This window comes from Oculina patagonica, chromosome 10 (genome assembly GCF_052425735.1).
Source record: "Oculina patagonica isolate OP01 chromosome 10, crgOcupat, whole genome shotgun sequence".
Classification (NCBI taxonomy): Eukaryota; Metazoa; Cnidaria; class Anthozoa; order Scleractinia; family Oculinidae; genus Oculina; species Oculina patagonica.
In genome coordinates, this window is record NC_135767.1 from 22,659,230 (window position 1) to 22,676,091 (window position 16,862).

The window sequence follows — 16,862 nt, forward strand, 5'->3', positions numbered from 1 at the left end:
TCTTTAATTACTAAATAGAAATTACTTGCTTGACTAACTTATAGTGATACGCACTACGTCAACTCATCCAATTTTTCTCTTAATTTCAGTTGGCTGCTATCATTAAACTGTCAGTGTATTGACTTCGTGCAAAGTTTCATGTATATCAGCTTTACAAATTTGGCGTTAAAGTAGTATTTTTTTTTAGAAAAAAACTCGCAGTTCCTGTTAGCATTCGATAACAAGCAATATTTTTTTCGGTTGTTGTACACGACAGTTGTATTGAAAGATTATTTCCCCCCCCCCCCCCCTCCACCCTCCCCCTAGATCCTCCCCACAGATATGTTAATATCACAAAGTCAACTCAAACAATGATATTTTTTGCTGAATATATAATAAATTTCAGTTTTTCGTACTCATTATTTAAAACTGTGATGAAGATCGAGAACACCTGCAGATGTATTTCGTGGGTTTTTTCAACACCTTGAACGTTTCAGCCGAGATGCCTTTACTGCGTGTAAGCGCTACCTATATTTAAATGTCTAGTATTTTTACTTAAGCGCTTGGGAGGGTTTTCCAAAGTTATCATTGCAATATCTTTTGTTATTTTGGTATAATAGTCACTAACTGTCTGTAGAGTTTTGCTTCGTGTGTTGTTAAGTAAACAGAAGGACAATCACAATCAAATTAAAGCTGTTATGACATTCAAAGGAAGTTTATTTTCTCTTGAGACTGGCCATGGACGTGATTTACGTGCGTCATTTGGACGCTCCACTGACCAGCGATAATGGGATCAATTGGCAGTAATTTTTACGAAGTATTTTCTCTTCCAATCGGACATTTAAACTAGTTTTTGGATACGTAGGCGTTAATACCGCATTGGCGTGGAAGCGTTAGGATCGGAGCAACGATGGATGGGAGAATAGTTCTTCTCAAAAAGAAAAATTCCGTCATGCTTTTACTCTCTGTTTGCGTAATGGTGTTGAGCCAAGTTGGTGCAAGCCTCGTAGATCCTTCTCTGATCGGAAAGGAGCTGCAAACGTTTGCCAGGGATGCGCTTGGAGTGGATGAGATGCAGGTGGGAATAAAAAGAACCTGAGTTATTCAGTAATACCTAAAGGGGGAAGTTGAGCAAAGGACTACAAATGTCTTTTTTTATGTTTTCCGTCTCATTATTATTAAGGATTTTAAATGGATTGTTCTATATACAGTTTTAACTTTTACGGTTTTAGATGGAAATCTATGAAGCAGAGACTTTCAGATACCGTCACTTTATTTTCCTCATTTAGCACAAATGCTATAATCCATTCCGAAAATTGTAGGTGTAAGTCAGAGTGAATAATGTCAGCTTTAGTTTCGCCTCAGTTCGTCTTCTTGGGTGATGTTAATGGCATATACAGTCAACCTTTCTTAAGACGGACACCCGGTGTTGGTCGTCCCGCCGTTTCTCAGTCATTTACTGTAACTAAACTCCCGACACGGACACCTCTAAGACGGACAGTTGGAGCCGGTCCCGACGGTGTCCGTTTTAGAGAGAGTGGAATGTATAGGTAGCAAATGGAAAAACGCTATCTTTCGGCTTACGGGTCACGACAGTTAATGCCCATTTTCGCGACATTAGTCTCTTTTCCTAAACGTTTGGGTAAAATGTTTAATAAGTTCTTTAAAGGGTGTGCATCAATATCGCTCAGATGTACCCCCATTTGACCAACGTATTGGCTCAGTTCAAAATTTGCACTTTAAACTGAACTATCGCGAAAAGATCAAGCGGCTTCAGACAGTTTTCCTTTAAATTTGCCATTTGCCATTTTATTTTGGAAAATTTAAGCAATTTATCGTTTTCTTTGTTCTGTACTAACTTAATTTAAATGAGTCGGCCCTCGCGGAAGTCATGTGTCACGAACGAGTTCCTCTTTGCATCATCCATGCACATTTCAGCCGTTTTATTTTATAACCTGCCGCTTTAGCAATACCAGTCTTCCTTTCTTTAACTGTTTTTATATTTAGTTGGTTTTGCTTTAGTGGAGTTCAGAATAAAGTTTTGCAACGCCTTTACCAGACACGATGCTCTCAAGTTTTATAAGATTTGAAACAACATAAACATTGTGTTTTAAATATTGCACATCTCTATAAATGGAAGTGAATCCGTGCATGACTGGCTTTTGCACATGGCTCACTCCCTGTGATTATATTTAAACAAAAATGTTGTTTTTTCCTTATCTTTCAGAATTATTTTGACAGCCTTCAGTTCCAGAAGCGGACAATAAAAGGAGAGGACATCACCCCACAACTAGCAGTAAAACTCTCTAACAAGTTTGAAGCAAGATTTCAGGTTGCAAAACGCCTTAAGGAAGCAGTTGAGGACTCGTACGCCAGGTCGGCAAACGCTTCACCAAAAACAGAATGCTGCAATGTCGACAAATCGACACTGAAGTACGATGAACGCTTTCACTCTAGAGTGGACCTGAAAAATGTCTGCTTGAAGATTTCTGGTAGCGCTTCTCCAAACCCAGTCCATTTAGACGAGAACGTCTTAAACGAGATGAAAGACATCTCGAGAACGTATCCATTTATCAAGTGGCAGTACTTTGGATCTGAGGAAGGTGTAATGACCAACTTTCCAGTGTTTGACGACAAAGAGGAATGTGACAAATACGATCCTCGATACAGACCGTTTTATGTCGAAACTGCCACCCCGGAAGCTAAGGACGTGGTGCTTGTTATCGATACAAGTTCATCTATGATTGGGGATAAACTCTACAACGCTAAAGAGGCTGCAAAAACAGTGTTGGATACCTTGAACCCAAAAGACCAGGTAGGTTAGACATGGGTCCAACTAAAGATCCAAGTCTGCAGCCTAAAATATTCAAGCCACAAGGCGTCAAAACATCAAAAAATATTTTAGATCTTTAAAAAAGACTGCGTTAAATTGCCTGCGGAATGCCATAAAGGAAGACAATTTAAAGTTTTGCTTGAACATTATGAAGAGCCATACTCTGGGTCCACAGAGTCTCTAGCCCAGCTGTGTACGACAGCCTGAACAACAGGGCTGCCAACCATCGTTTCGAAGCTTCTATCTGTAGTGCGAGTGGACCGTAGGGAAAGAATCTGTGTCAGAAGTATTGATTTAACGGTCCGAGGCCACAGCCAATGGGACGTTACACTAATTTAATACTTTCCTTCTTTGTTTGGTGTAGTAATAAGTATTTGCTCACATCATTTTTGGATAGTTTTGAGACGGATCTTCGTTTCTTCGATCAAACCGAGCAAAAAGGGGAACTTATATTTTACGACTAGAACTGTTTGTTGCAAAATTTGATTAATTAAATCAGTTGTTTGATTTCTTTAGGTTGGTATTGTGTCATTCAACAATGAGGCTTCAACCCCAGGCGACGTTGGAGGAAAACTGAGCCGCTGTTACAGTGAACAGTTAGCTCTGGCAATCCCTACAAATATCAGGAGCATGAAGAGTTATGTTGATGGGCTGGTGCCCGAAGGTAAGAAACGAATATAATTTTCATCATTCTTGAATGTTTGCTGCTGAGAGTTAGAGTGTCTTGAGGTAATTACGGCATTTCTTTCTTGCTTACAGGTCAGACCCAATACAGATTGGGATTTGAAAAAGCTTTCCGTCTCCTGAAAGGCTCAATCTCTCGAATGACAATCTGGGAAAACCAAGAAGAGAGTCATTTTATTTATGACCGATGGGAAACCTTCAGATCCCAAGGTGGAACTAATTTTCAAGACCATAAGGGATAGAAACTTTGAGCTCAACAACTCTGTCATCATTCTAACGTATGGATTTGGTGACGTCGATCGAGGAATTCTGGAAGACATCGCTAAACAAAACACAGCAAAATATAACGTATCAGCAAATGCCTCTGTTGGAGACATCACGGTAATGCAAACATATGATAAATTATATTTAATACTAGCTCAAGTTGAATCATAGATCGCTTCTTGTAGTATCACAAATATTGGGAGACCTGGAACGATTTTAGGACGCGCTTTTGCTGATTTGTAAACCGTCAAGCCATCATTGGTAACTTCGTTTTTCGTCATCAACCATGCGATATCTGCGCTTGACTATGACTAGAATATATAGGTCGAAAGTCGAAACTAGGCTCTGATAGAGGAAATCAAATTAAGTCTAGATTAAAAGACCTAAGCTACATCGATTCTGCTTAGCTTTGGGACAGGGATATGGGCAAGATTTGGCTGATCAACTTGCTGGTGTAGTGGTGAAGAAGGGGTGTTATCATTTCAGAGGTTCTGGGTTTCGATCCTGGTTGCTGACACGTCACCGAACGTTTGCATTATCGTTGTGTATACTGCTTAACTCTTCAACTGATCGATTAACCTCTTTAATAATGAATCTCATTTACTATTTCAACTAAATCTTATCTAACATAACTTTACTATTTGATGCGTGTTTATCTTCTCATGCCCACTTAATCTGAATCATCGCTTCCTTTATCTCCTTAGCCTGGAAGATACACCTTTGTCGCAGACGTCAAAAACCTAAGAAGTAAAATGGCTACGTATTATAATTTCTTTGCACTGGGAGAGCAAGACAGCCCAATTGTGTCTGTGCCGTATCTCGATGCGTTTGGAACAGGTGCGCCATACGTGTATTTAGTATTTGGTTCCCAGGGTGTTGTGTAATAGTGGGCACACTCTGTTCTCTAAAACGCTTGACCGTGTTTAGGGAAAAAAGTTGTTAACAATTGAAGAATGGCAACCTTGACGGTGGAGTGTTAAGGTTTAAGTTTTTCAGCCCCAATAAGGAATATGAATTGCAATATGGATCACCAAATTATGAATAAGAATGCCGAAAAGAAAAGTTACCAAGAGTTCGTGTATTAGTGCTCATCTTAGGAGCTACATTAGTTGTTTCTTTGTTGAAGATGGCAAATTAATACCTTGCAGGAATTCAAAAGTTTAAGAACGTTCTTTGAAAAGTGGGGGGGCGGGGTGTGGGGGGGGCCCACCTTTGACAAAAGTGCAGTTCCCAACTAATTGAACGAGCGTTTAAAATGAAACTGAAAAGAATAACCAAAAAGGAAAAGGTTCACCGCTTGTGAGTATCGCTATTTTTTTTATCTTTTTTTCCATAGAATGTTCAAGGTATCTAAATAATCAGCACTAACAGCATTCCTATACCGACTAATTGTTGAACTGCAGAAGTTAATTACCACACTTTATCTTTTCAGGGCTTCTGATGTCGATCACACTTCCTTGTTTTCATGAAGGAAAGTTCATTGGCGTAGCAGGCACTGACATCAACATAGACGACCTATTGTCCGACATAACATTCTTTAATCAAGGCCAGAGTACTTATGCTTTTATGGTCAGTAACTCTGGAAGGACCCTAATCCACCCACTTCTACCAGCCCCAACCGACGCGTACGGGGACCCTGTGTTTCTGGACATCAGGACCTTGGAGGCAGAGGTAGCGTTCGACGAGGTCTTTGACGCAATAACAAAGTATGTTATTTTGAAAAGATTACTCTTAGGCCCGGGTCAAACGTCGAACTTCACTTGAGTCAACCTAATGCAAATGACCAAAAACAATAGCATTTGGGCATTTGCATTAGGTTCGACTCATGTGAAGTTCGACGTTTGGCCCAGGCCTTACAGACTCACTTCTTTATGCCATTCATTGTTCCCCTAAAACGGTTCTTGAAGTGGGAGGCGATGCTGCCTGATTATGTTGGATTTTGGATCAAGCCACCTAGACATGAGCCCAGTCCGGGATCGTTTAGCCGTGTTTTGTTATGGACAAAGCTCACACTGTGCTTCGTTCAACTCTGAAACTCGGAAATAGTTAACTTTTTGTGTTTTGATGTTCTTCTAGGGGGCAAGCCGGTTCCAAAACGTTCGTTGCTAAGCGATTTTTGCCGCGAGGTGGGAAAGAAAAGGAAGGAGTAACAGTGAAAGAAGTTAACTCTACATACTTCTGGAGACCACTGGTGAAGATTGATTTCTCAGTTGGTGTAGTGGTGCCAGTTTCTCACGTTAATGATCAACTAAACCCACTTAAAATTCCTGTTGGTAAGTTTTAGAAGGACACCAATCATAGAAGATCTAGGAAATGTTGACAATTCGTTTGGTATACAGTAACTCTTTCTCAACGAACACCTCTATAGCGGCCTGGGTTGGCCCGTCCCTCTTTTTTTTTTTTTTTATTTTCTTTTTTTTTTTCTCCTGTCACTTAACTTTTTATCTCTGATGTGATTTCATTGTTGTTGTTTTACAGGCTACAAGTTTAACTATCACCGAATCGACTTAAATCATCCCGAAAAGCCATGTTCTCATTTTGGAGTATATGCTGCTAAAGGTGAGGACGCTTTGCTTAAAACCAATTAACACAGTGGTTAGCAAATGTCTTGCAAAAACCATAATGCAAAAGCCTAGATATTCCCCAAACATCCCAGAAAAACATTCGTACCCCTACATCGTGCCGTTAGAAAAATATTTTCCTTCGATCCCATGTCTCTAATCGTCAAAATTGCATTTTTACTTGACAGATACCACTGTGGTAAAGTTTGCTCCTGGAGCCTATAAAGACCCGTATAGCTATATAGGCAAAGATGAGACAAAAGGCGATGTGGATCTTCTAACTGCTTACATGAAAGACGACACGGGAACTGCAGTACAGAATCCTGGTTTGAAAGATGACATTCGGGACACAGTGATTGCGACATGGAAAGCGGAAGACCTGTGGTTGCGTGACAAAACAGAGCTCACGGAATATGTGGTTTGGAGATACATTGGTACAGCAAATGGAGTTTTCAGATCAACGCCAGGTATTGTGGATACCAAAGGTTACGACCCGAGACAAAGACCCTGGTAAGGAATTGTACTGTTGGTGACTCATTATACATTGGGTACAAGTTTTCAGTGAACTGGGCTGGTTACATGACAAAAAAAGGATAAACGAAGAATTTGATTTATAACAGTTGTTTTGAAAAGGCCTCTAGAAACATGATGTGCTGGTATGAGAAGGTTTTAGAAGGATTTTTTCTACAATAAGTATAGCTAGTGTTACCAACATTAACTTTCTAAAAGCGAATTTTCAGGAATAGAAAGCCTGGTTGGCTGTTACCATGAATACGAAAGTGAGTTACTATTTGATGTAGACACTTTAAAGGATAGCAGTCAGAAAGTTGATTTTCCAATATCTTTTTCACTATATTACTATGTGGGTCTTCTATATTTCTGTCTTATTTAACGTGTAGTTTTTCTATTTTCTAGGTATTATACAGCATTAGCCCATACGGGATCACTCACTCTTACAACTCCATATTTGGATACGGCAGGAGCGGGAGTCGTAATTACCGCTGGCCGCGCTTTATTTCGTGGAGAACCAAGTCATATCCATCACACAAACGATGAAGTGCTTGGTGTTATGGGGGCTGACTTTCCACTGACTTATTTCTACAGGTGAGCATTTCATATCGCATGCATGTAGCAAACTGCCAATCAATTGTAACACCTTTACCGATAACGACAAATAGACCACCAAAATATTGATTACAAAATCATGCATTATTTTTATACCTTGAGCTGATCTATTTAAAAACATCTAAACAGGTTACTCACCAAGGTTTACCCAAAGTGCAAAGAGACAAAAACCTATTCCTGCTTTGTGATGGACAGTGCTGGCTTTCTTATCATGCACGAGGATTTTTTACTTCCTTCAGCGGCAGCATCGGACGTAGAATACGTGCACATCACGGAGAAGGACAAGTTCATGGCAGAAGACCTCATCAAGGAAGGGTACTTGATAAAAAGGGAATGTCGTGATCTGGAGGAGATACAAAGGCAAAGCTTTTACGAAGTCCACTTGCCACCAGGCGGGGTAGACACGCTCAGGAGTGGTGCAAGATGTACGAAATACCAGCTGGCGGAAATTATAGGAACAAATGCATATATAGGTTTGTGAATCGCTTTTTAGTCTTTAAATATCGAATACGAGTAGTCAAAAGTTGACATATTCACATTGAATGGTTTATCACTGACTCTTTGAACATTGTCCACAGTTTCGGCTAGTACTTTAGTTTTGTCAGTAGTTTTAAACTACTACTGAAGTACTAGCCGAAACGTCTAGTGGTCGGTCGGTCGGTCGGTTAATCGGTCAGTCCGTCGGCGCAAACAATAGGAACCAATGCATATATAGGTATGTAAATTGCTTAGTTGTCAGTGAGATGCCAGCAGTCAGTCAGTCAGTCAGTCAGTCAGTCAGTCAGTCAGTCAGTCAGTCAGTCATCAGTCAGTCAGTCAGTCAGTCAGTCAGTCAGTCAGTCAGTCAGTCCGTCAGTTAGTCAGTCAGCCAGTCGGCCGGTCATTCATTTACTTAGCTAATACTCAGTTGTTATTATGGATTTGCAGGAGTTACTGTCAGAGAGCTCTTCTGCTCTGCAGAGGCCTGCCCGTGTTCTTCAGATAACACATGTCCTTTTACAGGCTTGACGTGTGAATGCCCCTGCACCTCCCCCTTGGAGTTTCGTTATTGTCGCAGTCAGTTCCCCAACAGCAGGTTTGTTTCTTTATTTCTGTGTCAGAAAACCGACACAAAGATACTTCTTCAAAAATTAAGAATTTGCACAACATAAGAACAAAGACATTAGCTCCAATTCTTCCTTTAAGCTCCTGTTTGACAGTCACGGGTAGCTGGCAGGTAAGAAGTCAAATATGTTTCTTAACCCTTCTTTTGCTTTGCATTATTTTCAGTCTTCCTATTTGCCCACCCTCGGCTCCTGAGGTACAACCGCCCAGCGACCACAGCTCTCCCGTCCCTAAAAAGAAGTGCGACGATCCTATGTCAGGATTAGAGAAATGTTTTGATCCTCGCTGCAGCGAGAGAAACAGTTCACAAACGTGCGAAGGCATCGTTGGCTGCTATTGGTGTAAAAACGACAAGGACGATGTACCATTAAAAGAACCATACTGTGGCAGTTCCGACGTGTGCTTCAGAGGAAGAGAAGGTACTACCTTAAAGCTTGTAGACGTCTTTGTCCTCAATTTCAGAGAGAATGGTTCACTAAGCCCTCCTGTTGATTTTGTTTTACAAGGCCGGGGCTTTCCTCTACTTTTTGAACTTTAAGTATGGTATAATATGAAAATCAAACTTTAGTACGCAGTGCAAACCACATATAACAAACCGCTTTAAAACAGAAACATCGGTATAAGGAACGATGTTCTTCAGCCATACTATTAAATCACACGAAGAAAAACGCCAATAGAACATTTTACCAGCTCTTGGTTCTTCATTATATCGGGGTTCTACCGTATTCAAATTTCTAACTGGCCGTTCCATGCACCAGCCAAAATGAAGTTACAACAAATCACAAAATAACCTAATTCGATTACTATTCCTGAAAAAAATCTCGATGAGTATTTTATTTGTCTACAGCCGAACAGGAAAAGTGTTCTACGGAAGACCCACATCGGCCTGAGCGAAACAGTTCCAAAAACGCATTTGTCGCAGACGACGAAGGCAATAGTCTGTCGACTGGCACTATTGCAGGAATTGTTGTTGGATGTACGGCTGCTGTGGCTCTTATAGTAATTATCACGTTCTTGGTAAGTACAGAAAAGTTATTTCTTCCCCTGGTGATCTCTAACACCAGTCCGGGCCTGTGACTTAAACGCGTAATTTCTTGAATGCAGGTGTTAAATTTTATCAGTGATTCGTTGATGGAGGTGAAAATGTTGAGCATCTTTATTGGTTGAAGGGTGCGTCGACTTACGTATAATATTTTACTGTTAATTGAACTACTGGCATTAAATTAGAATTAATGTATAAATACTGAATGCCTTTTGATATTGATTCTATAGGCAATAAAACATCGCCGTAACTTAAGCAGACCTCCCATTAAAAAGAACATGAGTCCTTCCACGCAAGAGATTGTCGATCTTGAAAACGCAGATCCTACAAAGCGTCCGCCAGCACCTCTCCCTGTAGCAGCTCTACCTGAACCCGAGACTGGCTGGTCCGATGAGTTTTATGAAGATCCTGACGAATTACGGCGTTCCCGTCAACCTTCAGTAATTTCTGTTCAGTGGCCACCACCTTATAATGAAGTCAGAGTCCGGTCTCAGAGCGTTCAACCTCCAGCTCTCCCTCCTGCAAGGAAACAGTCCACTGTATCCGCACCGGTCATTCCTCGACTAATGACCCTTCCGACATCATATCCTGAGGGAAGGGTAGTGTCTAATGGAAGGAGAGAGTCTAGTGGCCATCCACAACCAACACATGTGTATCAGAACAGAAGGATATCAGCTGCTGATGGTAACACTTCGCCAATCCATGCTGCTTATAACATTTCTACTACTGGCATCCAACCACCAGATGTTCCTGAAAAGAAACGCAGCTCTCTTATAATTCCACCACCACCAATCACTGCAGAAAGAAGGAAATCGGAAGACAAGCCAGGAACGCCTGCTTCTGATACAAACAGGCTGCCTGAGGCGTCTTCCTCGCCTGCCGCTTCTGAGAAAGAAGAGCACCAATATAGCAATTTACCTTCAACACATTCTGAACCAAGAAGTTTGTGTGATACAAGCGTGATGCAACCAAGTGATAAAGCAACAGAGCAATGTGACTCTAACAGGCCGGTTCTTTCACATAGAGAAAGTCAAGATTCTGTCGTTCTCGATCCTTTCGGCTACATAGAATGCATTTCATAGAGCGCGCCGCTGAACACAGGTTGCCTGAAAGATCATTCTCGTACACCACGACCGCAATGTAGTTCGCCCAAGGCTAAGTTGCTTCCTCCAACTGGTGTTATTCAAAAGTGGACTAATGGACAAACATCGTCGCTTCTTATTAGTTAGAATGCATTTAGACCTAGAAAAACGAGAGGACATGTTTTAGAAAACATGTTTTCATAATTGTTTTCTCCTTTTGCCATGTTTCCATGCCGCGCTGAAAAACGGAACGTCTCTGCGGTGTAGCAGAAGCAAATTTTACTTCTTGGTAACAAAAATTGACGCTGGAAACAACGCTTCGTGTGTGGCAAAATTGGGAAACATTGGGCAAAACATGCGCGCGCTACAAGTGTTTCTGGAAACATGTTTCCTCGTTCTGCAGGGCCAATCGGCCAAGTTGCACTTCATTCCCGCAAACCAAAAAAAGGCACTGTGCAAGATAAACCCGGTAAAAAATAGCATCGCATCCATATGGAACAGTATTACCCTTAGTAGCTTTATTCTGAATTCTACGAAAGCTTTGATAATCACCGTGCAATCTTTGACCATTTTGCCCGTCAGAGTCTACACATGTATTTTTTTCTTGCTTTGGCTGTATTAACAAGGTCAAAAGCTTAGTCTAACAAGAAGCTTGAGAAGCTTGAGAAGCTTAAAATCGGGCGCTTAATAATTAGCTATCTGTTTTGACTTGAAAGGCAGGGTACAGTACAGTAAATATCACTGGAAAAACAGTCACTTAAACCTATTCAGGGGGGGGGGGGGGCTTTTGAGGCCCGCGCTGACTTTGGATGCTTATAACTTTTTCAAGATTCAACCAAACGCTGCCAAACTTTGCGCGTTTATCTAAAATTTATCTCGCAATAATTTGGTAGGATTAGTTATTGTGCCAGTAACTTGAAATCACCATGGCAACGTCATTTTGACAGGCTTGTTTACCCAAATTTGAATTTTTCGTGTTTCTATTTAATAATGAAAATCTGGAATGTTTTCAAGATTGCATTATTACTTTATGACATAATGGTCTCAATTTATAAAAATATATTTCGCACAATACAAATAAACGATAGAACTAGACGTCTAGAAAATATAAATTTGTAACACTTAGGAAAGTACAGCCTTTTCGCAATACTTAATAAAGGCGGGGTTTTTACCTGAAGACCAATTTTTCCAACGCTTTAGGTGGCTGACGCATTTCAGTATTTTCCAGCCCTTACACTTTAATGGAACAGTATACAACTCCTAATCAGGTAACTACTATTTTCAAGAAAATGATCACAACTTATTGACCAATAATTTGGTATTTGTTGCATACCATTACTGTAATAGCAACTGGTGAAGAATAGTAGTACTGACCCAAAGTATAAGGGCTGGAAAACACTGAAAACCATTTCAGCCGCGTTTCAAGGAATCCAAAAAAGCTTTACTTATCCCATATATATTTGTTTTGCAGTATTTTGTTAATTTTTGGACGATTTTGGGGGATGTCTGGGAGGCGATAGTTTTTCTCAAAGGATTAGTAAAATTTAGACAAATAAGAAATATTGGAGATTTAATGTGATTTTAAAATTTGAATCTGAAGTTAAAAATTGGTGGACGGACACCAAACAGTCTCCTGACAACCCGGAGTGCTCTTGCGAGGGGGTCAACTGTTTGAAGGTGTTTCCATTCTTTTCTTCAATCCCTTCTTTAAATCTCTTAAAGTTCCATTCAAATTCAGGTAGAACCCCACCTTAAGTTTTGTTCTTGTGAGAAAACAACAGAAGTCAAAGGTTGCGTGATATAACCAAGCATGGATTTTAATTCTCCCTCCCTTTCCATCTCCTTAGCCTTTCACCCCCACCTGTCCCTCCCTTTCTACTCTCATTCAATTTAATGTTTGTTTACATTTCCTAACCAATTCAGTATCGTACTAATCTGTGCCAAGCAATCAGATAATAACAGAAATTTGCCTTAATTTTGATCTCCCATACCAAGACCTTAGAGTATAAACCGCTAATAAAACAAAACACACTTGATAATAATTCTCTGAGGTTATACACCTTGCAGTATTAACGTACTAACGAACTTGATAACAATCCCCATGTCGTACTAAGGATTTTTACAGATCAACATAGAAAATAAGTTCACAATGGTTTGTTCCCAAAACGTTTTTTACTGTACAGAGGGTCTGTATATTGACCTGTAACTTGTATACCGTATTGAAAATTCAGAACGAACCGACTTCTGCCCGCTACCATGATATCATGTTGAAAAATTAGCTCGTTCGAAACCGTAGCAAAATCGTTAGAGACAGACAAGATACAGCCGTTTACTGGCAGTCTTTAAAAATCCTGAATTTCGACAAAATGAGCCAAAGTAAAGTTTTAAAATTTCCTTTATCAATATGGTTCTAATCTTTTTATTCAATTCTATGAACTGCTTTTATGCAGTACTGTCCACAAAGATTTCAATTTCCTCAAAGTTTCGGGACAAATGGATACAAAATATTTCGTGCAGAATGTAAATTGATTAAGCGAATGTTTTCACGTCTATAAATACTTCAAGCAGTGAATGAAAAACCGTTTTGTTTTCATCGATGAGAAACACTTTCAAATAGTTAATGCATAAAAAATAACAATCAGATCAGAATACAATAATTATTAATGTAAGGTCTCGCTATTATGTCTCGGCAGAGATACTTCTTTTTTGCAAGTTCAAATGTATGCAAATTTCGTGTGAAATGTAATTCGATTCCATTGTCTTGTTTACAAACTCTTTCTTAAGAAAGTTGTATTATTTTCGTGAATAAAACCCATTGGCCTGTTTTGTTTTCCTTATCATGTTTGTCTGTGATTTTTACAAAACATGTGGTCTTTTTTTTCGGAACTTTAAGTTGTACAAAAATTCCTATTTTGAACACAAATGTCACTTCCGGAATTTCTCATCTAAAATTCAATTGGTATTTAAAATTATAATTATTCGAAGTTTTCATTTTCAAGTCATCTTTTCATTCGATAGCTTTACTGTATATCTCGTAAAAAATTCCATTCAAGTTCACACCAATACTGTACATTGCCAATGTTTTGCTGACGTCTTGAGAAGTGTCTTACTAACGTCACTAGTCAAATCTAAAATATATCCAAACCAAGTTGTGCAAACATTCTACTCTTTGAGACAGGCGACTTTGACGCCCAACTGTGCGGAAATGAAAATCGACATACTTCTTGCTATTAAAAATATATAAAAAATAGTTTTAAAGTGGAGTCCGCCTCAAAAAAATGTACCGCCAGATCACACTGCTATTTGTAGAAACCAGCAAAGCGTCTAGTTTCAAAGTTTCCCACAAAAACATTGCGTGACATGAATGACGTTACCCCTTTTATTTACAAAAATAGCTTCAACTTGTCAAATCAACTACAGTTTCACAATGGTGATTATTAGTACTTTACCCCTTAAGCTTTTTTCTCTGTCCTCCCGCCGAAGCAAAGAAGAGAACCAGATTGCAGATTAGCCCAAAAGTCGACCCAGTGTTCCTACAACGATTTACTGTCAAAACTGAAATGAAACCGATTGGCCCAGGCTATCCCCGTCATTTTTAGCCGACAGGAGACTATCGTCTAGGACGACCAAAGGGTAAACTATAAATCGGCCACGCCCGATCAATAATCTTCTCTAGGCTACTAGCTGCACTACGTCATTTGATTTTAAAAGTCAAGTCGGGAAAATAACCCTCCAGACAAACGACCAAATTCACTTTAAAGGGAGTCATTGTGTGATATTGAATTCATGAAATGTTCACAATGTTTCCAACTCTCTAAATTCAAATACTGATCAGGCCGATAAACCACCCCTGATGTCAGGCATTTTTGCAAACTTATATGAAGCAATTCATCAAACTATTGTACTGATCGCTTTACTTGCACATCAATAATAATCATAAAAGATTCTTATCCATCGCAGCCTGCAAGAAAAAATCGATTCGGTTACTAACTTTTATTAAACTATGTGCTGATCTAACGATTAGTAAACAGAATATCGATATTTCCAAACGAATCAAAAGACGCAAAACAGATAAAATACTCTAAAATTACTGAATAACAATTACTTGCTTGACTGCGGGATTTAATTAATAGTGTACCATTTATTTTATGTGCGTCAGCTCAATTTCTCTCTTAATGTCCATTGGCTGCCTTTATCAAACAGCCAAATTTAAAAAGGTTCCATGTTTTTTACCTTTGGCAATAGACTAAAATTTTAATACACGCTCACAGTCCCTGTTTTTGCAAGAGTTTAAACTTCCAGTCTCCATACTTTTTGATTTGTTGGCGTTCGAAGCGCAGCCGTAGTAAAGAAAGCCAAAACTGATCAGTTTTTAAACGAAGGAAAGAAATACAAGAGCTAAAGTCATTATATGGAAGATGCGATTGCCGGACCGCCGCATGACCTGAATTTCATCGCTGTAATACCCCGGGGGGGGTACTCCCTATAATGGCCTATACGGGGAGGCTCCGCCCGAAAGGGGTACCTTTTTCAGGCTCCAGGTATATATAAGGGTAGGGATTTCACAAGTTTAGGTATATGAAAGGGTAGGGAAATCTGCCATAATGATATTTAAAAAGGTCTTTACATTAAATATTCAGAGCAGACGCAACTTTTGGCTGTATCGTCTTAATTTATTAAGCGCTACATAAAAATTACAAGAAAAATTCCCGTTTTAGGTAAATGTGATGTTGTGTAGGTATATGAAAGGGGTGTCTTTTTGCAATAAAAGGTATACAAAAGGGGTACCTTTTCTATCAAAATGGTATATAAAAGGGTAAGGGGTTGGATCTCCGGGCGGAGCCTCCCCGTACAAAACTTTTTCGAGTACCCCCCCCCCCTCCCGGGTGTAATACGGCGATTTGATGTTAATTTGTTTATTATACTATACAAATTCTGAGCTTCATGGTTACTTTTTTATGTTTACTTAATGTGAAATTAATACCGGTCGCCCGGAAGGAGGGGATTGCGTGTGCTAGCGCATGTTAAAAGAAATCCTTGATTGTGTGTGTCAGCTCATTTTAAAATGCCCCCCTCCCCCGCCAACCCTCTAACGGTGTCAACATTTCAGCTACTTGATCAACGTTGCACTGTTCAGAAGTTCGGAAATTGTCATTTGATTTAAATTTATTTTTTTTTTCTTACACTATACCATGATTTCATTTCTTTACACGTCTTAGCTTCATGGAAGTTATTTTTGACTTTTACTAATGGGGGAGGAATTACTTCCGTTTTACAACATCCGGCCGTCTACACAATTTTTGTCACGCACGACAACTTACGTCCATATTGTCTTCACCCTTATCTTATTCTTCGCGCTTTCACACAAGAATGTGCTCAAAAGGTGTATTGACTTCATGATACCACAAAACGCTTCCGCAAAATGTTGCTTCCCTGATTACTTTTCGTATAAAACGCACATTATGTCCTATACTTTATTATTCTTCCCTTACAGTTTCACACAATTTAATTTCATAAACATAGTGTTTTAAAACTACATATATACAAAATAAAAACGAACTGAAGTTTAATCAAAGTCTCTTCGAGATGTCGACGTTTTTGCATGAAGTATGAGTCGAAGGTTTATCCTGTGCATTGTTCTTCGAACTTATCATTACAGTTTCTTTGTAGTTTAGTTTAACAATTTCCTATCTTCGCGGAGGAAATGCAGCCATATAATTTTGTCAAAAATGGCTCGTCCGCGCCGGGTATTTATACACATATTCCTTAACATTGCACAAATAAACAGTGCAAATTTCACCGAGATCTGACAATTCTATACTTTAAAATTGCAAGGACCTTTCGAAGCAGTCGATTACGGCAGCGAAATTAGCAAATGAAACAGCAAAATATGCGTTCGACGCTTTGTTTTTGCGACGCCATATTTGAATTGTTATAGCCGGGTAGACCGCTGTTCAATGTGTTCAAGGCCGTATCGTTACGATTGCTCCACGAAAAAGCACGAAAAAAAATACGGATATTTCCGACTACTGTCGGAGAAAACATTGCGCATATAATTGGGGCGTAAACAAATCGTTACACTCAAGCTGCGTTTTGTCTAGGCTCTGCGAGGGTCGGATATCAAGACCCAGGATTAAACAAAAGCCATATATACAGTGAATGCTTTCGAATTATATTTGAAGATGAAA

The 16,862-nt window shown here is 39.5% G+C and overlaps 1 pseudogene across 1 annotated transcript; it reads left to right on the forward strand.

Moving 5' to 3' along the window:
• Window positions 1-608: 608 nt before the first annotated feature.
• On the forward strand, window positions 609-10,720 carry LOC144628878 (VWFA and cache domain-containing protein 1-like; annotated as a pseudogene). Its single transcript, XR_013566295.1, has 15 exons — window positions 609-1,057; window positions 2,207-2,794; window positions 3,329-3,476; window positions 3,572-3,877; window positions 4,465-4,597; window positions 5,193-5,466; window positions 5,837-6,033; window positions 6,239-6,319; window positions 6,510-6,831; window positions 7,237-7,425; window positions 7,576-7,919; window positions 8,374-8,521; window positions 8,716-8,969; window positions 9,398-9,567; window positions 9,823-10,720. The product of XR_013566295.1 is annotated as a VWFA and cache domain-containing protein 1-like (transcript).
• Window positions 10,721-16,862: the final 6,142 nt, after the last annotated feature.